At 40.2% G+C, this 26349-nt stretch overlaps 1 pseudogene; it reads left to right on the top strand.

Moving 5' to 3' along the window:
* Positions 1–3485: 3485 nt before the first annotated feature.
* The window catches only part of LOC101436755 (late secretory pathway protein AVL9 homolog pseudogene), a 36717-nt pseudogene continuing 13853 nt past the window's right edge, over positions 3486–26349 (top strand).

The raw sequence follows: 26349 nt of genomic DNA, 5'->3' as shown, positions 1-26349 counted from the left end.
ATTGAATAAAATTTTGGCTGTTGGTTTTTCATATATGCCCTTTATCATATTGAGGAAGTTTCCTTCTATTCCTATCTTATGAATTGGTTTTATCAAGAAAGGATGCTGGATTTTGTCAAGTGCCTTTTCTGCATTGATTGAGATGATCAGGTGTTTTTTTTCCTTCAATTTGTTAATGTGATTTATTAAATATATTGATTTTCTTGTGTTGATCCACCCTTGAATACCAGGAATAAATCCCACTTATTTGTGGCATATAATTCTTTTCATATCCTATTGGATTCTATTTGCAAGTCTTTTGCTGAGAATTTTTGCATTTATGTTCATTTGAGAGATTGGCCTATAATTTTCTTTACTTTTTTTGGCTTATTGTTGATCACAGTACCCTTTTAAGATTGCTTTTATTTTTGTTGAGTCAATAGTAATGTCCCCTTTTTCATTTCTGATTTTATTTGTTTGCATCTTCTGTCTTTTTTTCTTTGTCAATCTATCTAAGAGTTTGTCAATGTTGTTGATCTCGAGGAACGAACTTTTGGTTTTGTTAATTCTTGCTATTGTTTTTTGTTTTCAGTTTCATTTATTTCTGCTTCATTTGTGCATAGGTGACTGTTCTTCTCTCTGGTTCCTTCAGGTATGTAGTTACATCATTGATTTTATCTTTTTCTTCTTTTTTTAATGTAAACATTAAGGGCTATAAATTTCCCTCTCAGCACTACTTTCACTGCATCTCATAGGTATTGATATGTTATGTTCTCATTTTCATTGTTCTCTATCTATTTATTGATTGCTCTTGCAATTTCTTCGTTGACCCACTGATTATTTAATAATGTGTTGTTTAATCTCCGTATATTTGTAAATTTTCTCTTCTTCTTCCCATTGTTGATTTCCAGCTTTATTCCATTATGATTAGGAAATGTGCTTTTCATAATTTTGATCTTTTTAAAATTTATTGAGATCTGCTTTGTGACCCAACATATGGTCTATACTAGAGAAAGTACCATGAGCACTTGAGAAGAATGTGTATCCTGCTGTTTTGGGGTATAATGTTCTGTATATAGCTATTTAAACTTTTATAAAAAACATGATCTAGAAAGATTGGAAAGTGTAGTAGTGCTGTATGAGAGCTAGAGAGAGGCCAAAGACCTCAGCTTTATTGTACCTACCACAAAACTGTTTTGTGACCTTAAGTGAGTCCTTTCATCTCCTGTGGGTTGTTGTCTTCTTATGTGTAAAAGGAGGCAATTAGACTAGAAAGTGAGTTGCCAAGTCAAAGGCCTACAGGGGTCAGGAAAAACTGTCACAGAAGCACATTGATTACTAGCAGTGGGCCCTCCGCTTCTCTGAGGGAGTGAGGGTGTGGCGGGTCAATAGGAGAAGATATGGTGTAAGCACTGCTAATGTAGGGTGCTACTATTCAGCTCTGACTGACTTTTCACATATAAGCTTATTGTTGTCACATCATCTGATCTTTCAGAAAAAGCCCCAAATACAGATTTCCAGGTGAAATACCATCTTTTAAAAATATTTGCGAACAGTTTTTGAAAATTGTAATGCAAACCAAACAAAAAAGCCCAAGAAAACCCATCTGAGGGTCAGATCTCTGGTTTGTAACCTCTAGGCTAGATAAACCTCAAGGTCGCTCTGCTCTGAGATCCTGCGCCTCCCGAAGCTCAGTTTAGGAAGCAGAAAGTTAGAATATATAATTAACCTCCAGTTGATGACACACTTAAAATTTTAATATGCTTTTTATGTTGGTCTCTTTGAAGATTCAGTCCTTTGTTACAATAATATTAGCTTCAGATACAATTATGATGACACACAATGTTTACATGTGGGATGCTGCATGAAAGTCATGTATTAAGACGTTTACAGCCATGATAAAATCCTAAAAGTATTTGGTATCAGAAGTCCCTGATTTCATTTTTAAAATTCTTTATTTCAGTACAAAGCCAATCTCTAGCTTTTGTGGCTCTTACTCAAATGTAAGAACACTGCATAATACGCTTCCACTTGAATGTGTTTCATTATTGGGCACACTTGTTTACCTTTGAGCTAGTACCTTGATTGGTGGCTGGGATAGGAGATTGTCCTGTTTCCAGTCAGATTATTGAGCTAACATTTACCTGGCAACTTCACATTGACCCCACTGATTGCTTAGCCCCGGGATTTCATCTCAGCACAGATGGGCTGCCTATGCCTTGCCCATTTCTTGCTGCAAGCCCAGGGTACTCTGCCAGCTCTCTTCACCCTCTGAGTTGCAGACACCACTTTGCTTCCTGGGGGGGGGGGGGCACCTCTTGCTGCCACAGTTGGTTTCTGAGTGGGATGTGGCCTCCCCTTCTCCCATTTCCCTGAGGGTCCAAAATCCAGTACACAGACTCTATGTACTTGAATTTTCTGTTAACCACTGTGCAGAAACAGAGGGTCTAAACTTCTCCAACCAGGCATGGCAAGATGCCCTAGTTTCCAGAATCTTTACAGTCCTGGTCCCAGGACTCTTGATTTCTGTGGAATCCCAAGAGACAGCTGTCCTGTACTAGTGTTTCTAAGCTCTCAGCTTCATTTTGACCCTGTTTAGCTGCAATCCATTCTGCAGAAGCAATTGAATGTAAGAAATGATCTCTCCCTACCATCCCTTTCATTCATGGAAATAATTTACATCTCTGTGAAGGACCTTGAGCTGGGGAACAGTCAGTTCACCAGGTATCTGTCCTGCACAGATATGAGCTCTTTTTCCCTTTCCTCACCCACCATTTTTGGAAGTATAAGAGGGCTGGGCTACTTACCAAGTGGGCACTGGGGATTAGCAGTTGCTTCTCTTAAGGACCAGTACTCCCCAAGAGCTTTGGCAGGAAGAAGCCAAGTACTTTGATCACTTGACCTAGTAAGTCTCTTTCCTCAGCTGTAAAATGGAGACCTAACAGTGCCTATTCAGTGGAGTCATTAGGAGGGTTAAATGAGACACATGCATGTCAAGTTCTTGGCAAAGTGCCTGGCACAAACGCAGGGCTCAATAGATAAATAAGAGTTTAAGAAGGGCCAAAACCTCCTGGGAAAGCTCAGGAGGAAGGGTCTGCAAGGAGGTGTCCATGGTGAGCAGATGGGAGACTGTTTTGCTTTATCACAGAGTCTGGGCCACCTTGTGGCCCTGGTGCTCCTTCATGTTCACCTTCCTTAAGCAGTCCCCTATTTTGAGCATGTTGAGGGTTCTTTGGGTACTTGGTGTCCAGGTTTTTGTGCTCTAGGTTCCTTGCTTATCAGAGAGCAGTTATAATCCCTAGAAGCTGGGGGGATTTTAAAATATTGAATACCTGCAATGTCAAAGGGCCTGACCCATCAGATCATGCACTGGGTGCTATTGTGAATGTTGTTGTGCTAGTAAAGCTGCATTTTGCAAGTGGGGTAGGGATTGCAGGTAGGGCTGGGATTGCGGGTGGGGATGTGTAGATAAGGCTTCCATTCCAAGTAGGGTTTCAGTTGTGAGAATGGCTGTGTTTGCAGGTCGGACCAAATTGCTGATAGGTCCAGTATTGCAGGTAAGACTACCTGAGTGCACCTGCTGAAATTCAGCCTTGCCTGGAAAAACTTGCATGTGCTGTTGATAAACCACACTCCTGGCCCATGTCCCAACCCCCACAATCTGCACCATTACCATGCAGACCTTTTGATAAAATTTTCACATCCTAAGTATTAGTAGTTTCCAGGCACATGTTAATTTCTGACTGAAATCTACATAGAGAGATACAAAGTCCAATCTATTTGCAGGATTGGTTTTGTGCTCACACCTTTACCACTCCTGCCTGGGGAAGTCCCTTCCGATTTTCCTTCTTGAGTTTTGGTTAAAGAGGGGCAGGTGCATTCCTTGGAGTAATGACAACTGATAACTGACGTTGACTGGCCTAGTGAGCCAAAGGCTTTTTCTCCTCTTGACTCTTTACACTACCTCTGACATCAGTGACATTATTTCCTGAGGAAAAGGAAGCTGAGAGATTAGTGATTATGTCCTAGGATGCACAGCTAGTGAGGGGTCTCTCTGGGATTTAAGCTGCTGCCCACTCACTTCAAAGCCTCAACCTGATTGTTCCCTTGCTATCAGGTCTCATCCACATTTACCCAGGGCATCACTTCATAAGAAATGTACAGCACAGAAAATGATGTACATGAAGAGTTGGCTGTCTCAGGATAATTCCTATACTTCCCTCAAAATTATGACAACTCCTGTTTCCAATCCCCTAATAAAGTCAACAGTGAAAGATGACCAGGCATAAATTCATTTCTCTTTCACATGATGGGTAAAGCCTATGGCTTGTACCATCTCTAACTTAGCATTTGTTCTGCCTTTCAGGGTCTAGCTCGACACAGTGTTTTCAGTGCCAGGATTTGGAGTTAGTTGAACTTGTGCTTGAGTCCCACCTCCACCATTGCAAGACCTTGGACAAGTCACTTTCTCTCTCAAGAGTTTCCTTTCTTCACCTTTGTGTCCATTGGTTGCACAAACATTTAAGAGTATTCTGTGTGGCTGCCCTATGCTGTTTGATGCAGGAGCTGGGGATGAGGAGGTGACCAAGTGAGGGTTCCTACTCTCATGGAGTTGACAGTATTGTGAGTGAGACCAAAAAGGGAGCAGACAGGGGTACAGGAAAGTGATATGTGCAAACTCCAAGGTGCTGGGAAGAGAATGGGGAGGACTCATGCTGTACATCCTCCTTCCCCTGCCCCGTGCTTTCCTCTTGCTGCCCCTTTTAGGGCGGCTTCCTTGTTCTCCATGGAAATCTCCCCTATCCATAAAAGCCCTTCCAGGCAGAACCTCCTCCAGAGAACCTCTGTCTTTTTGTGATCTGTCCTTCCTTTGAGCCTCTGAGACACCCCATACCTCTCTTAAACTGCTCTTTCTCACTCATGCCTTTTTCTGCCTTATTTTCTGTAGCTACTCAGTGTCCTATCCATCAGCGTGTCCCTCACAGCTCAGTAGATGTTCATGGAATTCAACTGGAAAAGTGCTCTTTAGTGAACTCTGCTGTTTCCAGAAGCTTCTTCCTGTGAGAGAATTCACCGAGGTGCAAACAAATGTCCAGTAATAATGATACAGGTATCTTCAAGACGCAGATTGGTCATCTCTGTTGGTGACCCTATAGGTCTCTATTGCCATTTGTAATCCTAGGTACAGTTCGGCAATGCACCTGCAACTTTTTAAATTGATTAGAGATTGTTAAAATGTAAGCATCTTCTCATACAATGACAAGAGAAATGTAACTGCAGACATTTGTTGAAACAATATTATTAGTGAAAATCCTATCTTACTCTATCATTGCCCATGGTTAATTGTGATTCATCCCATGACCAAGCTTAGCAAGGCACAAACTTTGCTAATTCTAGGCCCAGGTTCTGGAAATCTGGAAATCCTCTGCCCTTACTTTCCTCCTTCTCACAGACTCCCCCAGAAGAGCATGTGGTATCTACATTCTGGCTATATGACATGCTGGCAGCTTTTCCGAATAATAGCTCTCGATTCTCTCAACTGAAATGGCTGCAGAGGGTGTGGGATGAGTCATACATGTAAGATGAATCCTCTCCTCCTTGAATGGAACAAAGTGGCTCTGTTAGAAATAGGGATCTGTGTATGTCCGTCTTAACTGAACAATGCAGCACATTGTCCTGGTGAGTGTAAATATGACAAGAATCCCCACCCACCCCCCATTTATTCTCTACGTATATATATTTTTGTGTTAGAAATATATGCTTAATAAAGTGAAAGTATTTTGTAAAATATAAAGTGCTATGCAGAATAAGGTATTATATGTATGCATAAGTAAGCTGCAGGAAAAAATTGCTTATAATTAGAAAGGTAATTCTATAACAAAATTTTTATTGCAACTTAAATGTTTGTGATAATGGGAGTAATTATCTAAAGAGCCTTTAACCAAGGCCAGGGTATGTACACCTTATAAATACATTGATACCTGCAAAGTGAACATATTCAAAATAGTTCTCAGTTTGGAAAAAAAGTAAACCATGGTGAGTATGAGGCACTTTTTTACAGGTGGAATGTGAACTGTGTGAATGTGAATGTTAACTGTGAGTGGCAGAGATCATCTTTTATGCCAGCATATCTATTATTGGCTTTATGACATTTCTTCTTGATATTATAATTTCCCGAAATTTATAATTTAATTTAATTAAGGCTATGGAAATCTATAAATTGATTTTTCAAATGTCAAACAGTTTAATCTCAATAGTAAATAAAAACACAAAAACCCTACTTGGTGAAAATATATCTGTTAGAGGGACCAAGGCTCCTTGGGGGCTCACCTTGGAGTCGGGCGTGGACAGAAGTTCTCATCTGTTTCTCTGTCTTTGAACTGACTTTGGATAGCAGCTTTCTGTCTAGGGCCCTGAAAATGCAGGAAAGATAACAGAATCTAAAATTTGGGTAAAACAAGAAGTGCTTCTTAGCAGTATGTATGAGTGTGCAGGGAGGTGTAGGAGCACATTGCAATTTTATTATTTATAACTGTGCTATACCAATTTCTAACATTGTCAGCGATAAAATGAAAAAAAACCAGGAGAAATACAATGTACTAAATATTGATAGACAGAAAACTTTTAAAACACAATTTTCTTCCCTGCCTCAAAATATCCAGCACTAAATTCCAGAAAAGATCCCCAAAATAGCCTCTTGGAATTAAAGAATGTTCTGTCAAGTTGTCAAGCCATAGGGTGAAAAAAATCACAATGCATTTTTCTCTTTCTTTGATATGCTCAATTTAGGGTATTTCTCATTGCAAACTAATATTTCCATCTATCTTGTGGCATTAAAGCATTTTTCACATTACACGTAGTAATAAAGGATTAAAGTCCTTAGCCTTAGGCATATTAGAGGGAACAAAAGTTAAAATTTGAGCAGTGTAGTAAAGAAATAGTCAGAATGCTTTATTTTAAGGGGAAAAGTTTATATTCTATTAGGATGGAAATTACTATGTGGCATTTTCTCAATAATTCAGGTAAGGAATTGTTCCTTTTGGAAGGTATGGAGCAGAATTTTTTTTTCAAAAGTATAGAAGGCCGCTGTGCCATGGGTCCCCAGTAGCTAGCACAGTGTCCCCCAGAGAAAAGGTACATATTCAGGGAATTCATGGTCATCATTCTATGCATTACATCTATTCCTACACCCAAGCTAATCCTCCAGATTAAGGCTGGGGCTGGTACCCTCCCTGTGGTGACTAAGTCAGAGAAAAAGCAATAAGGGTAATTGAAGCGAGATATCCCACCACACATATTTTTATACTGGGGGATTGTAATACTGGTTGGCTAGCATTATAATATTTTTAAATGTTTAAATATTTTAAAAGCAAGTATGGGAGACTAAGACTATCTTTAAAAGTTATAATCAGTGATGCCAATTTCCCCATTCCACAGATGGGAAAAGTGAAGCCTAGAGAAGGTATGCAATGTACTCAGCGTACCTGAAAGAATCTGAGACTTAGGGCCCACCCTGAGTTTGAATGATGTTCCACAATTTTATACAAATAATTGAGCTTCTCATCTGTAAAATAAGAATGATAATTAGTGCCCACCAGGTGAGATTATTGGTGAGTATCGTGGCTGTGCTGGATATCTTCCATTGGCTGTTTCAAATCTACTCTCCATTCTTCTAGACCCTGCTCTCTTCTCTGGCAGGCCGTTTTCTATAGATTTTATCAACAGACTCCTGTGCCCTTTAGTGTCCATTGGGTTTGCCCAGTGGGGATTCCCAGAAAAGATTTGGAGGGTCACAGATGTGAGGGTATTCATTCTCTGGCTCCCTTCCAGCCAGACACAAACATCTTGGGCTGGCTGAGTCTCTGGGTAGAGATCACTACCCTTCTCAAGACAGCCTTTTCCTTGTGATTATTTATATTTCTAGGTTTCACTAGCAATTCCTGATTCTCTGCCTTCAGGTCAGGTGATAGCAGTTCAGCTACTGTTAACACTGAGTTATCACACTATCCCTCAGGATCTCCCTTTACCCACCTGTTAATAGTGACTTTATAAAGAAGTCATTGTCAATATATTCTGAGTTGAATGTTTTGACTGTTCCCTGTTTGGACCCTGATTGATGCAATATGCTTTAAAGAGAGCCTGGCACACAGGAGGTTCTTGATTCATGGAATCTGCTGCTAGTAGTAGTAGTAGTATAAGTGATGGTAGTGTTTGCAGTGGAGGTGATGGTGTTGGTGTTGTCCAAAGTCAGTGACTCCCATGTAAGGCTTGCAGGAAGAACCCCATTCCTATCCTCACCTTCTTCCTGTCTTTTATTCTTCAACTGTACCATGCTTGAGAAGATAAATGGATGCTTGATGTCCAATTCTTTGCCCTCTGTGGCCGCAGAGTGAAGTAAACACTCAAGCAGATTCTATCCTACATCCACTGCTGAGTACCTTCTCAACTTGCTTTATATTGTTAAATATAAAAGCAAGTGAGAAGAAAATCATTGAAAGGTAGTTGCAAATGATTATTAAATAAAATCAGTGACACTGATACATTTCACAGGGTTTATTCAGATATTATGACTTTTTGTAAGTTTTATTGGCTATTCTAGGTCCTTTACATTTTGATATGCATGTTAGAATAGTTCTACCAATTTCTGTAAAACGGCCTTTCTGAGATGTTTTTTGGGATTAACTTGAATATGTGGATGAATTTGGGATGAATGGACATCCTGAAAATATGGAGTCTTCTGACCCACAAACAAGGTATATATCCCCATTTATTTCATTATTTCATTACATACTCTCTCAATGTTGTTCTAGTTTTGGTTGAACAGGTCTTTTGTATCTCTTCACAGACTTATCCTTGTGTTTCATACTTTCTTATGATATTTTAAATAGCACTATTCTTAAACTCAATTTCAAATTGTTCATTTCTCATATATACCCATACAATTGGTTTTCGTGTATTGATCTTATATGCTGCAACCTTGCTAAACTCAGGTAATTAGTTATAAAAGCATTTTTAGTTCTATATAATTTTCTACACAGACTATCATGTAGTCTGGGAATAAAAACAGTTTTAATTCCTATGTTCCAGTCTGAATGCCTTTTATTTTTCTTATTGCCCTGCATGGAACCTCCAGTACAAATATGAACATCTCCCAGACTGAATACCCTCCTCAGACTTAGGTTGTAGTTTCCTGTATACAAACAAGCAGAATAACTTTCATCATGGGAATATGTACCCCTCTCCCACACAAACACTGGTTAAAACCCACGTTTGGATACTACATCTACTAAGATGAAGATGACCCCCCAGATTTGATACAAGACTAGCATGCCTAGTAAAGCAAATTTATTCACTGAAACTTTGACAGCTAGAAGGCAGTGATTTAGCCTGGACAACAGGAAACTGAAGAGATCCCCATGGATAATAGAAAGGGGGGTTGAATAGAAAAGTTACCTGGTAGTAGCCTAGAAGTGAATGGTCTTTGAGGCACAAAAGGGAAATTTGTAGAAGGAAGACAGGATAATTTGCATCTCCGTGGAGACTCAAATATGGCCACATGGCCTTCGAGGGAGTTTTAGGTAAGACATCCAAAATACTAGGTAATTGTGAAGTATGGTTGAGAACAGAATGAACCACTAAATGGGGGGTGGCCAAGGGGAATGGCTTAGAGGAAACACACCCTTTCTCTGACATGTGAGCCTCCAGAATTTGACGTGGGAAAATGAGGGATCTCAGGTCATTTTGGAAAAGCTCTTTTAAGGGTGTCGAGGAAACACCTACTTTCTCCAATCAGAGCACCTTGGCCTCTTCATCAGCCCCCTTCCTTCAGGGAAGTGTCTGGAGTAGTTCATTGTGATGACAAAGCCACATTGCGCTCACCAGCATCTTACTCTCCCCTGCATGGAATTATCTGCAGTGGTGGTTTATGAAAACTAAGCTCTCCTTAACCACCATTGACTTGGTGGAGTGCCTTGCTGACCAGTCAAAGCCAAAGGCTATGGCTGCTCATTGTCCTGGAGGCTTATAGAGAGAGAGGTCAGGAGCCCTAGGGTAGAAGACAGGTAACTAAAATATGGCACAGATGGCTGGGAAGTCACAGAAGCCAAGCATAGATGCGGAACAAATACTAATCCCAAATGAAAAAAAAACATCAAGCACCAAAGAGAGGAAGAAGAGGAAGATACCCTGGAAAAATGATTCCAAAGAGAATGAAAAGGTCAGATGCCACTATCCATGGTCTTCTTCCCTTCTACCTCACACCCTGACTCCTACCCTACCCTTGCCTGGCACAAACCCACCCCCCACCCTGCCCTCAGACTGCTTCCCTACTCATGCAGTCCAATTCCCTTCCAGTCTCCATCCTATTCTCCCAAACTAATGTCCTGTTCTCATCCTCTTGCCCTATCAGGAGCAGAAGATAATTTTCAAAGTAAAATTATCCCTTGGAGGAAGTTCAAGAAATCCTCAGGGAACAAAACAGCCAACAATTTTAGTTTTTTACCACAAGCCAAACAATAAAATGAATAAAAATAAGCTATAGCAGAAAGAGGAGACCCTGGAGTCCTCTACCACTCCAAGTAATGCTCTGTGCATATTGCAGCCTAGAGACCTAGAGCCATCTGCCTAATCTTTAGACCAGACTTTGGAGAAGTAGTCAATCCATGAAGACCAAATCTTACACCAACAAGACACATGGATGGTGATGATATAAATAAAATTAACTAACTCTGAAAAGCCTCTCCTTCTAGGAGATATGTGTATGTGTCTGTGAGTTCTCTGGTGGTGAGGAGGGATGAAGGAAAGGAAGAAGCAGGTATGTGAGGAGAGAAGGAGGTGGGGTCCTGCCGAGTTGGGGTCCTGACCAGCGGGTCCACAATTAGCCAGATATTGGGAATAAGGCCTGGATGAGAATATGCTCTTGAAGACAGATTTCCCTCCTTAACACTTCATCACACAGGCAAGGAGGAAAACGACTTGGTGCTTCTGTGTGTGTGTGTATGTGTGTGTGTGTGGTGGGGCAGATGAGCAGGTCCACAGTCAGACACTGGGGATAAGGACTAGGTCCGCACCAAGATCACTGAACTCAGAGAAGCAAATTCTCATAAGAGGAAAGAGGACGTGGTTCAACTGATAGAGCAGCCACCTCCCATATGGAGGGCCCAGAGTTTGATCCCCAGGGCCTCCTAACTCATGAGGTAAGCTGGCCCACAAGCAGTGCTGCCATGTGCAAGGAGTGCCATGCCATGCAGAAATGCCCCCACATAGGGGTGCCCCACATGCAAGGAGTGTGCCTGTCAAGGAGAGCCACCCCATGAAAAAAAAAGCAGAGCCCACCCAGGAGTTGCACTGCACACGGAGAGCTGATGCAGCAAGATGATGCAACAAAAAAGAGACACAGTTTCCCAGTACAGCCTGATAATGCAAGCAGATGCAGAAGAACACACAGCGAATAGACACATAGAGCAGACAATGGGGGGAAGGGGAGAGAAATAAATCTTAAAAAAAATAAAAAACATGAAAGAGACCAGAGTATCTTTATTTAGCTCTCTGCTGAGGATCTAGTGGAAGCAGGTTAGACTTGGACTTCTTGAGTGTCATGCGTCTGATAGCAATCAGGAATTGCCATCAGGGGAAACTGGCATAAATTCTACCTATCTATCTATTCATCTGGATGAGTTCACTCAGGAAAAGCTATTTACAAAAGGTTCCATTGTAATTTGGGCACATTTGGCTCTTTCCTGTGAGCAAGAATGTCTCACCATGTAGGTCACTTTCTACATCAACATGTACAAATCTGGGAGGTGGCTGTGGCTCAATCATCTGAACTCCCATCTACCATGTGAAGGCAAACTGCCCCATGCGCCATGGGGAGCTGATGGTCTGTGCATATGCTGCAGAGAGTTGATGCAGTAAGATGACACAACAAAGGGAGACACGCAGACACAGAAAAACATGGACACAGAGAACAGACAGCAAAAAACAAGCTGCAAGGGTGGTGGGGGGACTAAATAAATAAATAAATCTTTTTAAAAAATGATCCAACTCTTGTGGAGCAGGTGTAGCTCAGTGATTGAATGCCTGTTCCACATGTACTAGGTCCTAGGTTCAATACCTGGTACCTCAAAAAAAAAATGTCCAACCCTTTCAACTCCAGTACCCCTGGCAGAAAGCAGTGTTGTAATTTTATGCTTTACATTACTTCTAAAAGAAAAAAACAACAAAGAAACATGAACAGTGTCAAGGATGTGGGAAGGCTAGAACACTAATTCCCTGCAGGTCAGGACTCAACCTGGTTTGCCATGGCCTCATCAGGGCTTAGCATGGTGACTGGCGCAAAATAGGCAACCAGAAATTTGTTGAATGAAGCCACAGACAGGGAAACTGAGGGGTGGCATATTGAAGGAGAAAAAGACACAGATGGTGTTTTAGTTTCTTAATGGTTGTCAAGGCAATGCACCAGTAATGGGTTGGCTGATAAAATGGGGATTTTTTTTTTATCTTATAAGCTTAATATTCTGAGGCTGTGAAATTGTCCAAATCAAGGCACCATCAGGGGATGCTCTTTTCCCAAACTGCTGCTGTGGGCAATCAGGCACATGGTGGTATCTGTCAGTCTCTGCCTTCTCCTCCAGGCTCTGTTGCTTTCATCTTCTGGCTACTCCTGTGGCTTTTTCTCCTGGTTTCCATTGATTTCAGCTTCTTGCTGTCATGGCTTTCACAACTTCTGTGGCTTCCTCTATGAGCTCTGCCCAGTCTCTCTCTATCCCATTTATAAAAGACTCCAAGAAGGATTCAGACCCACTCTCAAGTCTAATTAAATTAGAAGTAAACAAAGACCCTTAACTGAAATGATTTAATCAAAAGGTCCCGTCTACAATAGGTTCATACCCACAGGACTGAATTTGCTCTAAGGACGTGGTTTTCTGGGGTCCACCCAGCTTCAAACTGTCGCAGATGGTAATTCACAGTAGACATGGTTCTAGTCCCAGCTCTGGCTCCAGCTGATAATATAAATTTGGGGTAGTTAAATAGCTCTCTCTGTAGGTGATTTCCAAGTCTCTGAGTCTATGAATCTAGATTTAGTCATTAAAATTCCTAGTGTATAATGTGTTAATCTGAGAGCAGAAACATCTGAGATGTCAAAATAATAGTTGACATTCCAAGGTCCACAGGATGGAAGAATAGAGTATGGATTAGAGTGGACTTACTGATATTCTATTCATGAACTCCTTTTGCGATTAGTAATCGAAGAAAATGTGGCATTGGTGTGGAGAAAGTGGCCATGGTGGCTGCTGGGGGTAGGGACTGGGAGGAAGAGATGAGATGTGGGGGCATTTTTGGGACTTGGAGTTGTCCTGGGTGGTGCTGCAGGGACAGTTACCAGACATTGTATGTCCTTTCATGGCCCACTGGGTGGACTGTGGGACAGTGTGGGCTATGATGTGGACCATTGACCATGAGGTGCAGCGGTGCTCAGAGATGTATTCACCCAATGCTATGAATGTCTCATGATGATGCAGGAGGTTGTTGTTGTGGGGGTAGGAGTGGAGTGAGGGAGGTGGGGGGTATATGGGGACCTCATTTTTTTAATGTATTATTAAAAAAATAAATAAAGACAAAAAAAATAATGGTTGAGTCTTTAACTGAGGTTTCAATAGAACGCAGAGGTTCTCTACCCAAAGAAGTGTTCTATGCCAGCATAGCAGACATGGGCCCAGTACTTTTGTTAGGGAATTAGGAACAGAGGCCACATAGTAATTGGTGAACTGGGGATTCAAACCCAGGCAGTTGAGTAAAGCTTGAACTCTCAGCACTATAAATGTTATCATCACTTAACTTTCCATCCTAGAGAGAAATGCAAGTGTGCATGTTTTCTGTGATATCAGTTCAAAGATATTAGGAATGTAGACTTATTTAGTTTCAGAACCTACATTCCAGAATTTCCCCCTTTATGACTGCACTGTCACCTAAAAGGACTTGAGCTCATGTGTTTCAGATATTGCTGAGAGAAATGTACATTCATTGGGAAAACTATGCAGAATGAGGCAGCTGGGTTTATTTAAAATAATCACCATGAACCAGTGGAGATGACCAGTGCAGTGCCAGTTCTGTCTAGCAACCATGTGCACATGGGCGAATGTGCGGCATGGCCAGATATATGATGTCAGCTCTGGCACAGGCCTAATTGATCACAGGAGGTGTCAATATTTGAGTTGGTGTGTCCCTACACATGGGACTCAGTCTTCTCCTGAGTTTTGCTCTGAAAAATGGACTTTTCTTTAATGTAAGGAAGCTCACATGTTTCCTATGTACATTTGAAATTTTGGAGTTTTGTAGTTCTGACCTTTGGTTAGGCCTTTGGTCTGTATCACGTTTTTCTTTTGCTTCCCACAATACTAAGCAGCAGCTAGCATAGAGAAATGAAAATGGTGGATTCAGTCAACACTCTTCACATTGGAAGAGCTAGCATTCAAAGAAACAGTCTTTAATTTATATCAATAATAATGGCAGTGCATTTTCATTGTCTGTCTTTAATGACCTGTGGTAACATTTTAGAGTCTGAATATATTACCAGTATATAAATTTAATAGAAGACACAAGGCAGACCAAATTAGACACAGAGGAAGCTATCTAGACTTTGGATCTAGGAATCCAAGCAGAAGATGCTGAAAATTCATAGAAAGTTCCCTTCTTGCTTAAGGTACTTTCCCCCAATAATATTCCCTATTAAATTAAAAATATATGTATTTTTGTATAAGGTAGTATAGTATATTGTATAGTATAGTATAATATTTACCAGCTAAAGCTTTGGCGCCTGGCACACCTGGGGTCAACTTACAACTCCTCACTTAATGGCTTTATCACTTTGGGCAAATAAACTCTATGAACCCTGGTGTTCTTATTCATAAAATGGGGCCCCTAAGTTTCATTTTCTTTTTCCCCGAGGAGTAAGTGAGAGAATGCCTTTCAGTCTCTTAGACTGATGCCTGTCGATGAATATTCCAGGGATGACCAAGTTGTTCCTTCTTGCATGTCAATTTAGCAAAGCCAAATGAAAGTTATTTGAAGTGCTTTAAGAAATTAAGGTGGGAAAGTACACCTTAGGGACTTGTAACTGAGGCGATCAGGTGCAACTGCACAGTAGCTATCACTTTACAGACACTCAAATTCACACAGGGCTAGAGGACGTGCCACCACTCCCTAGTCAACTTTTTTGATAATAGTCTAATACCAGCCAGAGTTCATCATCCACAAAACCAAAAGGGCAGGGAAAAAAGGGTCGTGAAATGCACATCTTCAAAATACCATGTTTTGTCTCTGGGCTAGGTTGACCCACCCCATTTTTACCCTCAAACTCACTCCACCTGCTAGCTAATGCCTGAAATTCTGCAATCAAGGTTTTGTCCTTTTTGCCTTCATCTTTGAGCCTTGTAAAATATTCCATGGGGAATGTGGCACAGATCCTGTTCCCAGGAAATGTGCTCTAAGACAAAGATTTGCTCGCAAGAGGTATATTAGGGATGTACTTGGGAACATCACCCTTAAGGGAAGGAAGAAAGCGGGGTTGGGTGGAGGGAGAAGTTGAATTCTAATGTAATGTAATTGCAACCAAAGCTGCAACTGATCCCATAAGAGGGCAGTGGAGCTGAGATGACACTCTGGAGGTGTCCTAAATAGCCCCTGTGTTTGGACTGCCTCAGGGAAGAGGTGTGGCCTTGGCCTTGGAAGTGGAATTCCCAGGGAGGGACTCAGGGAGTCAGGAGCTAACCCTCTGGCAGCTGGGGAAATAAGTGCTTTGGTCCTGAAGGAGGAGTTGGGTGGCAGGAGTTTCAGTTATCAGCCAAATTTGTACATCAGTAAGAAAGAATTTCTCCTCAATGATGGAGGCAGGGAAAGAAAGAGAGCACTTCAGGGGACCAGGAACAGGGAGGCGTGTTACAGAGCAAGTTGAGGAGAAGTCCAGCATAGCCACAGCCATACATAGTCAGCTACTTTGCCCCCAAAAAAATCTCATAAAACTGCTTTGGAAATAATCATGGCAGTGGATTTTGAGATTATGTATAGGAGAACCTGAACCTAATTTTTTTATTTCTGGGGCTTCATTGGCTTGTTGGTTTCAGAAGCTGGCCCTTTTGGAATACTTTGTTACCAAAGTGCCTGTCTACAGCCAGCTTGTATGTAAAGAGAACACCTCCCAATAGATAGTGTATACGTGAAGGAGGATAATCAAGGAATCAGTGTTGTTTTTTTTACTGTAACCTATTTTAACTTCCTGTTTCAGTTATTATGGCTGTGTAGGAAACCACCCCAAAATTCTATTGTGAAAATCAACCATTTATGTTCACAGATTCTGTAGTTCAGGTATGCAGAAAGAATGAAGTAGATATAGCTTGCCTGTTCCATGATGTCTGGAGCCTCTGCTGTAAAACACACACAACAGGGCACTGTAGTCTGCTGAAAGCTCACTTGTTCCCATGTCTTCCAAGTGATGTTGCCTGTAAGCTTCTACCTTTAGCTTGAGTTGTTGCTATAAAACCTATACATGGTTTCTTCATCTAGCCCAGTCTTCCTCATAACCTGGTGACTAGGATCCAAGGGCTTGTGTTCCAAAAGAGAACGCTTCTAGCTGTAGAAGCTACAGCATCACTTCACCATATTCAATTGTTTGGAGGCAATCATAATCTCCCACCCAGATACAAGGAGAGGGAACAGAGAACCCAACTCAGCCGAAGAAGTAGTCAGTCATAACATAAAAAGGACATGTAGGGTAGGTTAACTGTATTGGTGTGGCTGTCTTTGGAAAATACTTCTTCCATTTTTTTATTCCTAAACATATACTTTTCTGTTTCCAAAGAGGAAGATATTTGGTCAAATCTTCATTCCTAGATAAATATCATTTGAGACTGGAACCTCTGGGATAATATGGAGATAATATATTTATGTCTCTAACCTAGAGTCTAGTTCTAGTGACTATTTTATCATTTATTGTAGCTGTCCTAGAAATGAATCTCCTATATTATGCTAAAAAATTTTTTACCCTTTCATGTTTTTATGACTTTCAAAGTTGCTGATCCTAATTGGGACCTCACAGAAATTTGGAATATTCCTCTTAAAGTTATCTCATTCTCAGGAGGAAGCAGAATGCAAAAAAATTATTTTTACTACATTATAAGTTATAACCTCTACATGTCCTGGATATGAAGTTTGTCTATTTGGAGAGGATATGCATGTTTCCTGAACATGCCAGATTAAAGACAATCACGATCATTAAATATTAGTCCATATCATATAGCCTTCATGGAGGTTAGTTCTGTAAAATTTTGTTCTGAAGGTGAAGATGCATGTGTTAAATCAGACAGCATAGACTGAAAACCATGGTGATAATATTTATGCCTGCCCTGCCAGAAATAAAAACTAGAGTTAAAAAATAGTACTCCCATAAGATCTATCTTTTATGTACAGTGACAATTTTCTTCATGTCTTTTCTTCTTCCCATTCTATGCGAATGAAAGTCACAATGCAAAAAAAATTAAAATTTATGTATGTGTGTGTGTGTATATATATGTGTGTGTGTGTGTGTGTGTGTGTCTATTTTTTATTATTTATTTTTTGGCTTTGTTTTTGAGGAAGTTTTGGATTCTAGAAGAGTCACAACTGTGGCAGAAGATGATTGCTGGTGTGAAGTGTCCATGGTGGGGGGATGTGTGGGTGAGGGTATACCTGGGGAATGCCTTTATGGGAATATGCATGTGTCCAAGTGGTCAAGAAATATTGTCTCAGTGGGTGGAGACCTATGCCATAACCAAAAGAATATTGAATTCCCATCCTGGGGAGTCCTACTACATTTTCTCATAGCATGTCAAGAATCTCTAGAGTACACGGGCAGTGCCTAGAAAAGGAGGACAGACCAACATGCCAGACACTTGATATTGATGCTTGTACTTATGATACTTCTTCTTGTGAAATTGAAATTTAGCCTAGTATTATTTGTTGCCCAAGATTTGTCTCCTGAAAGGTTCCTTTTCACTATAATGTGGCTTCTCATAAGCCAAACTCAACGTATAAATTCACTACTTTTTCCCCAGCATGGGACATGATTCCCAGGGATGAGCTTCCCTGGCACCAAGGAATTATTACCAAACACCAACTGGTGATGCATTTGGAAAATGACTTAGACCAAAAGGTGGAAATATTAAATACCAATGAGTTTTTATGGGTAAGAAATTTCAAAGTGAGACAGGAAGTCATTCCAGAGGTTTCACTTACGCATATCTTAGAAGGATCCCACTGACTGCCACAGTAAACACTGCCTCAAGCAGCAGGGCTCCTGAGGGCTCCAGAGACATCTGGACACTATAGGCAGGGCAGACAACCCCAGCAATTTGGCATCCTGTCAGTGGATCTTACCTTGGAATATATGATAACCTATCCCCAATGTATTGGAGTTGGACTCATTTATAATTTTTCTACACATGGTTGTTATGCCCCTTTTATCTGAGCCTATATTTAGCACTACATTCATTAAACGTATGTTCCAGAGTCTTAAATCCTCTGGCTGTTCATATGCTAGTCGAGTCCTGAATCTCAGGATAGTTGCAGGCAAAACCTACCCTCCAATTCTTGAGACTCACGCTTGACATCCAACAAAATGATAATGGTGGACAACACCCGCCCCCAAAACAGACAGTATCTACAACTACAAGCCAGACAGTTCCACCCATCTGCCACATGGGATCTAAGCCCCCTCTCAATTGAAAGCAGAGTGGGCTTCACCATCTCCAAATCCTTCATGATTGAGGAATGAGCAAAGGTGAGGGAGAAGGCAACTATGGACTAAAGTAGACTTATTCTTCTAATACTGGAAGAACTTGTAAGAATGATAAAAAGGTAGTGGTCACCAGACTTTCTTAGGGGAGGAAGAGAGAAGAATAATTGCAACATGAGGCATTTATGGGACATTGGATTTTTTCTGCATGACATTGCAATGATGGATACAAGCCATTATACATTTTATCATCACCTATAAAATTGTGCAATGCAGAGTTTAAACCATAATGTAAACTATAGACCATGGTTAGTAGCAATGCTTCAATAAGTGTTCATCAATTGTAAAAAAGGAACCACACTAATAAAAGATGTTGTTAATGAGTAAAAGTGTGGGATGGGAAGGGTGAAAGAATACAGGAACCCCCTATACATTCAATGTAATTTATGTTACCTAAAGTTTCTTTAAAAATAATTATTTAAAAAATCAAATCTTCTAGTAGATGCTGAACGTTGTGTGTCCTGCCGTGTCCCGGTGGGGGGACTGGGGGAGAGTGTGGACTACAATGTGGACCACTGTCCATGTGGTGCAGTGGTGCTCCTGAATGTATTCACCAGGTGCAGTAGATGTGCCAAAATGATGGAAGAGTTTGTTGATGTGGGAGGGGTGGAGCGGGTGGGGTGGGGGGTATTTGGGGACCTCATATTTTTTGAATGTAATATTTAAAAGAAAATAAAGAAGAAAAAAATTCAAATCTTATTTCAGAGGCCTGGTATCATCAACTCTTCTCTCATGATTATAACCTCTTCTTTTTTTCAGTCTTTCGTTTTTATTCTGGAAACATATTCAACAAAAAATTTCTACTCTTTTTTAAATTTCAGTTTTCAATTGTCTTATTTTCAATATGTTGCATCTTGAGAGCTACATTAAATTCAGTGAGAATGAGTGGGGATATCAGGGTTGACAATCACATGCTTTCCTTGACATATTTCAGGCAAGTTGTGAAGTAATACTAATAACGAGCATTCATTACACATGTACTGCAGTCTGAGCAACCTGCTAAGCACCTTACATGACCTTATTTAGTCTTTGGAACACCCCTGTGAAGTACAATTGCTACTTCTATTTTACGGGTGACGAAGTTGAGGTTCAGAAAAGGGAAGTAACTTGTACTGGTGGAGCTGTGTTTCCAGTCCAGGTCAAACCCAGGGCTGTCACATTTTATTACTACACTGTTAGGTCAGGGGTTCTTAACCTTCTTTTGTGCCATGGACCCTTTTGCCAATCAGGTGAAAACCACTTCTCAGAATGGAGTGGCAGATAGTTTTATGACACTCAATATCAGAGGTCAGAATATAAAGATAATACGTTGATTTTTTAAAAATTCAAGGCCACGGACCCCTCAAAATCTTTCCACTGACCCATTGGTTAAGAATCCTTGTTGGCCTGTGGATCACTGGATATGAACCCCTGCTGTATGTAGACTTATAGAGTAAACTTATATAAAGTCCAAAAAGTTTATATTTGTTATATGATTAACTATTTTGGTGGAAAATGGTGTTGCCATGTCATCTTGATAAATATCTTAATTCTGTGAAGCATGACTCTGCCATAGCTTTTTTTTTTTTTCCTTTGGGCACTTCTGTTTTTCTTCTGACATGGTTTTGAGGAAATTGAATTACTTTGAAAAAATATCTGATGTTTTCTATGAAAGATAGATGCCTTTTTTTTCTGGAGCAAGCCTTTTTCAAAATATTAATAGTAATTACGTGAAAAGTTGTACTTGTGCACTGTATCAAATTTCCAGAGCATCTGACATGGGAACTGACTATATGCTGGGGTTATACTACAAGCAAGGCAAGTTGACCCGATTGGCACTGCTAAAGTGATGGAATTGCTCTGCAAGTTGTACCACAGTGCTGAAAAGTGCTTGCATTAGAATTCTCCCCAGAGGTATAGCAGCTTAAAAGGATATGTGCAGGGAACCACAGGAAACAGAAAACTAGGGATGCGGAAGGACAAAGAGAGTGTGAATGGATGCAGAACAAGTGTACGTTTTTTTGAGAAGTAGCCTAGGTGGAGAGTAAAAAAACCAAGGGAAATGCATACCTTCATATAGAGACTATATTCTTGCATCTGGCCGGAGACAAAAGTAGGTCTGAGATGCTTGGAGAAAAGCTGCAGGGACTTGGAAAGAACCTTCTGGAATGTAATGGTGTTCTCTGGTATGAATGAAGTAACTGTGTGAAGGTTAGGGAAGGTGTACAGCCATAACCCAGTGGGCTAGGGAGGGGAAATGATACTGCCTCAGTGTGTGTCCACAGTGTTGGGAGAACTTAGCTAGTGGAGGAAAAAAGTGCTAAACCTTTCTAGCTCTTGACTCTAATTTTACTCAGCATCCCTGAAGCCCAGTGGTGGCAGTGTAAGCTAACAGTAGGAGACAAATATGTGACTAAAAGAAAAAGGTGGTGAATAGAAATGCCTTGCATGACCTGATTCTGCTTCCTAGTTACAGCAATTATCCATGAGAATTAAAGGGAATAAATGTCTCTATATTCCTATCATTCACCAGCGGAGTTGTTTCTGTTTTTGTGTCCATCCCAAGGAGCTGATAATATGTGTGCATGTTTTACAAAGTTATAACATTGTCTAGATACATTTTTGCATTTGCATGGTGATTTTTGCTACCTAATGTTATACAAGCATTTTCTATGATAAAGTTGCCATAGGTATCATTTTTCATTATTTTATAATATTCCCTTGAGTAGATAGATTACTTAACTATTTCCCTACTGGTGAGCAAAGATGCTCTTTTGCTGTTATAAATAGGCCAATCATAAGTATCTTTTGGATTCTGTGTGTGTATGTGTGCATACATGCCCAGTGTGGGGTAGAAGAGTGAGTGTCAGTAAAACCTTATTTAATAAAGCCATTCATGGTATTTGCAAAATACAGAGACTGTTTTCCTAAAGAATAGTGCCAAAATTTTACACTGCCATCCCCAGAGTCTGAATGTGTTTGTGTCACCACATACCATGTTTGAATGTGTTCATTGCATTTTAAATACGACTGGCGGTGTATTGCTTTCAATAAGACACTGCCAGGAGCTATTTTAAAGCTCTTGTTTTGGATATTCTCAGAATGGTTTGCGACTTTACCATTATTTAGTGGAACCAGATGAAAAATTTCTATCTTCTTCAAGGCAGGAGGATTTAGGTTGATGGAGAGTTCTTGGCCTGAGGCTCTGCGTTCTGGGAGTTTTACTAATAGTTAAACTCAAATGAGAGTTTCCAGATATTACGCACTTCAAAGTGGTTAGAAGACTTTGGAAAAGAAGGCCCAGAGATTGTCTTAAGTGCTTTCCATTTTAAAGCTGATATCTTTTATTCCCTAGAGTAACTGAGGACATTCAAAGTGTTTACATAGCTGACCATGTAAAAGCTTGACTGACTGCCTAATGTTAAAACAGCCAGTCTTTTCAGTCAGAAATCATTTTTGAGTCAATGTTAATTGACCTGACTCAGTACTTCAGTACCAGGTGGTCAGAGACTGCAATATATTTATACAGGTAGACAAAAATTGTTAGTGTTTACTAAGCACTTAATCTATGCCCAGCATGATTGCAAGCACTTTGAATCCATTTAACTTATTTAATTCTCACAAGATCCCCATGAGGTGGGTACTATTATCATTCCCACTTTACGGAAGATGTGGGAACTGAAGCACAGAGAGATGAAGTAATTTGCTTATGGTCACATAGCTAGTGAAGGACAAGGAACTTGAATTCAGATAGTTGGCATCAGGAGCCTTACGTTCTTTTTTTTAAATATTTTTTAAAAGATTATGTGTTTGTTCATTTTTAATTTTTGTGTTTATCCACTCCCTTCCCCCTTGAGATGGCTCCCTCATCTGTCTGCTCATTTTCTGTTCGTCTTCTTTAGGAGGCACTAGGAACCGAACCTGGAACCTCACATGTGGGAGGCAAGTGCCCAATCACTTGTGCACTTCCGCTTCCTGCTGGTTGCGGTACCTTCCAGTTGCAATGTCTGTTGGTTGCAGCATCCACTGGTTATGGCATCTGTTGTTGCAGTGGCAGTTGCAGCATCTGCTGGTTGTGGCTTCTGCTCTGTATGGTGCCTGCTCATTGTTTTGTCTGCTGGTTGTGGCACCTGCTCCGTGTGGTTTCTTCTGGTTGAGGTGTCTGCGGCATTTGCATCAGATGCCTGGTTGTGAGCATCTGCTCGTCCCCTTTGGAGGCACCAGAAACTGAACCTGGTACCTCCCATGTGGGAAGTAGGCACCCAATTGCCAGAGCCACATCTGCTCCCCAGGAGCCATTGTTCTTAGTAACCATTTTCTACTATAGAGATTAGAAATAGAGATGATGATTATGATGATTTTTCAGTCTTATGATTAAACTGTTTAATCATTCACTACTATTACTGAATGCTTATGCTTTCCAGACACTGTAATTGGTGCTCTGTGCATCTTTTCTCATGTAAACCTTTTATCAATTTGGTGAGCTCCATGTTAATTGTTTTCGTTTTAGAGATGAGAGATATCAGCTTAAACAACATTCAGGTCTATGTACTCCAGAGCTTATGCTGCCTTAACTAAAATGTCTACTCCTTGCTACCTAAAGCTGAAGTTTGATCTGAGCATATGTCCTTTTTTCATATTTTTTCTAATAATTATGATAATTCGGTTGATACTCTGTTTAGTCTATGTTCCCTTTGTACTGGGTGCAGAGAGTTGCATTTAGAAATTAAATTCACCTCTTGCAGAGGCTGAATAGATTGTCAAATAGGAAATCTTTAGACCTGAGGTTAAAAGGTCAAGTTCTGTCTTTGAAGATTTAATGCAATAATGAAGACTAGATTTTGTACTGAGTGTCTTGGAACCATCACTCTTTCTATTTCTAGAATGCATTTAGAATCCTAGATTGCCAGATCTGAAGAGATATCAGAGGTCATTCAGTCCACTTTTCTCGTTTTACAGATTAAAAATCAAAGAAACAAGAAAACTCACTATGACTTTAGATATTAAGTGCTTCTAAGATTCCCTATATATGTATGCATATATAAATTTACTCTAGAATGAGCCCATTTATATAAAATATATATTATATTAATATGCATAAAAATAGACAAGAGAGATTTCCAGTTCTGCCAGTATGGAGTATGTCCAGCCGTTCCTCCTAAGTATTTCCTCTTACAACTGAAAATTCCTAGATAGAACACAACAGACGAGCACAGGAAGACTTTCAAAGATGTAAGGAAAAAGGCAGATGCATGGAGACCTTGGGACTTGAGAAACAAAATAGCCTTGAGTTTTCTTATTGTCTTCCACATACTCTGAACTGGGTGCTACAGAAGCTGCCAACCAGAACCAGCAATAGGTACAGACAAAAAAATGTTCTATAAAAAGCCTCTTCCCCTGTATTAGTTAGTGGACTCTAGAGAAATAGAACAAGTAGGGTGTGTGTGTGTAAGATGTCTGATAAATATATATGTGTCTGTGTATATATATATATATATATATCGATTGATTACAGGGCTGGAAAGCTTGTTTGGTGGGTTCAAAATTCTGTTAGACTTGATCTGAAGTCTTGAATCCTTAATCAGCCTGGACAGGAGTAAGGCATGTAGTCTTGAGGCAAAATTTCTTCTTTCTCTTGGAATCTCAGTTCTAGCTTTTCAGTCCTTCAAAGATTAGAAGAGGCTTATTCACATTATTGAGAATAATCACCTTTACTTAAGGTCACCTGATTATAGATATAAATCACATCTACCAAATACCTCCCCAGAAACATCTAGGCCAGTGTTTGACCAAATAACTGGGCATCATATTCTTGACAAGTTGACACATAAAACTGACTACTACAATCCAGTCCTTGTCAACATGGCACCCATATACATCTCTTTAAGCCATACTTAGATCCAAATATAGATAATTAAGTCATATTTCTACTTAAGGTGATTAAACTATCATACATGCAATAAAAAATGCATTAACCCTTTCCCAAGAAGAGGATGCAAATCCTTGGGTAATATACACTCTTAAACTTGCAATCCTGTAACTTAAATACTATGACCTAAAGTTAATACAAATTATGTTGTATGATAAAGTGATAAGATAGGGAAGAAAACAGATAATTCTTTATATGTGAATATATACACACACATTCATAACAAAACGGGAAAGAAATATTTATAATCATTATATTCTTTTTTTCTGCAACTGGTCACATGGTCATAGCTCATATTTATCACTACCTTTTTCCACTGCCCATTCTGTATTCCCTTTACCCTCAAAAAACACCTTAGCTGCTTGTGGTTCTTTGCCTGGTGGGGTGACCCAAACCTTCATTCCATAAGTGTCTGGCCATTAGAAGTCTTGCCTGGATTGAGTTATTTTAGTTCCCCATTGACTTTAATCACAGGGTATGGTAGTAATAGGAGACGCCCTAGTAGAGCTAATATTCCAGACATACTCATTCTTACCTCCATTTCGTAGTAGCAGTCCAATTTTCCTTTTGCTAATCTGGATCATACCCCAGCTAGCACAGCAACACCCTTCTTTGTCTGTTGATTCATAGGCATGAGAAGCTCATTGTAGCTGGGTGGCAGTCTTAACTTCCAGTTCAGTGGAATTGTTGCATCACCTGGTGGAAGCACCTTTTATTTAAGATCTAAGACCTCTAGATTAGCAGAGCATAATTTCTGGGGGACAGGAAGAAAAAGTTATTCCTAGTGGATCGCTAGGGTTAATAGTGAATGGTGCCACTCCCATTTCTACCCCTTGAATACTGGACCTGTGGATCTTGACTATTGGAAAAGCAGTACCATAGATTGGAGGTTGATTTAGAGCATACACGATCTCTTTGAGAACTTTGCCTCAGCACTGTTCTATCTACCTACCTGCCTCAGTATGATGAGGCACGTCCTCCTAGCCATAGGACTCGAAAAAGGGTGGTCTAACATAAGAGAAAAATATTGTGGCAATTCTTGCCTTATGCCACCCAGAAAACAATGCGAAAGCTGCACACACCACCCCCCACACAATTATACTGGGTCTGAGTAGAGAGCTGATATTCCATCCAATTTCCCTCTCCACTGAAAGTCCTCTGCCATTTGTTGTCAGCAGGGTCAAGTTGGTTGCCTATCTATAATCCTTACCCAGTTGAAGCAGGCGATACTCTGATTCTCCCACAAGGATAGAATCCATTATTCATAATAAAAAGGAACAAACTGTTGATATGTACAATGATCCAGATGAATTTCTACTGAATCATGCTGAATGAAAAAAAGTCAGTTCCAAAAGGCTATATATTGTATGATTCCATTTATATCACATTTTTGTAATGTCAAAATTAGAGAAACGAGGAAAAGATTAGTGATTGTCAGGGGTTAGTGAGATGGGTTCATCTCACATGGGATCCTTGTGGTGATGAAAGTGTTCCGTATCTTAAATCTATCAATATCAATATCTTGTTACATTGTAATAACTTTGCTGTATCTTATAATTGGGGGAAACTGACTAAAGTATACAGGGGATCCCTCTCTATATAGTAAATTATAGCATTATTCACAATTGCCAAAAGG

This window comes from Dasypus novemcinctus, chromosome X (assembly GCF_030445035.2).
Source record: "Dasypus novemcinctus isolate mDasNov1 chromosome X, mDasNov1.1.hap2, whole genome shotgun sequence".
NCBI lineage: Eukaryota > Metazoa > Chordata > Mammalia > Cingulata > Dasypodidae > Dasypus > Dasypus novemcinctus.
Note: the sequence above shows the minus strand (reverse complement) of the source record. Positions and strands in the feature narration are given on the sequence as shown.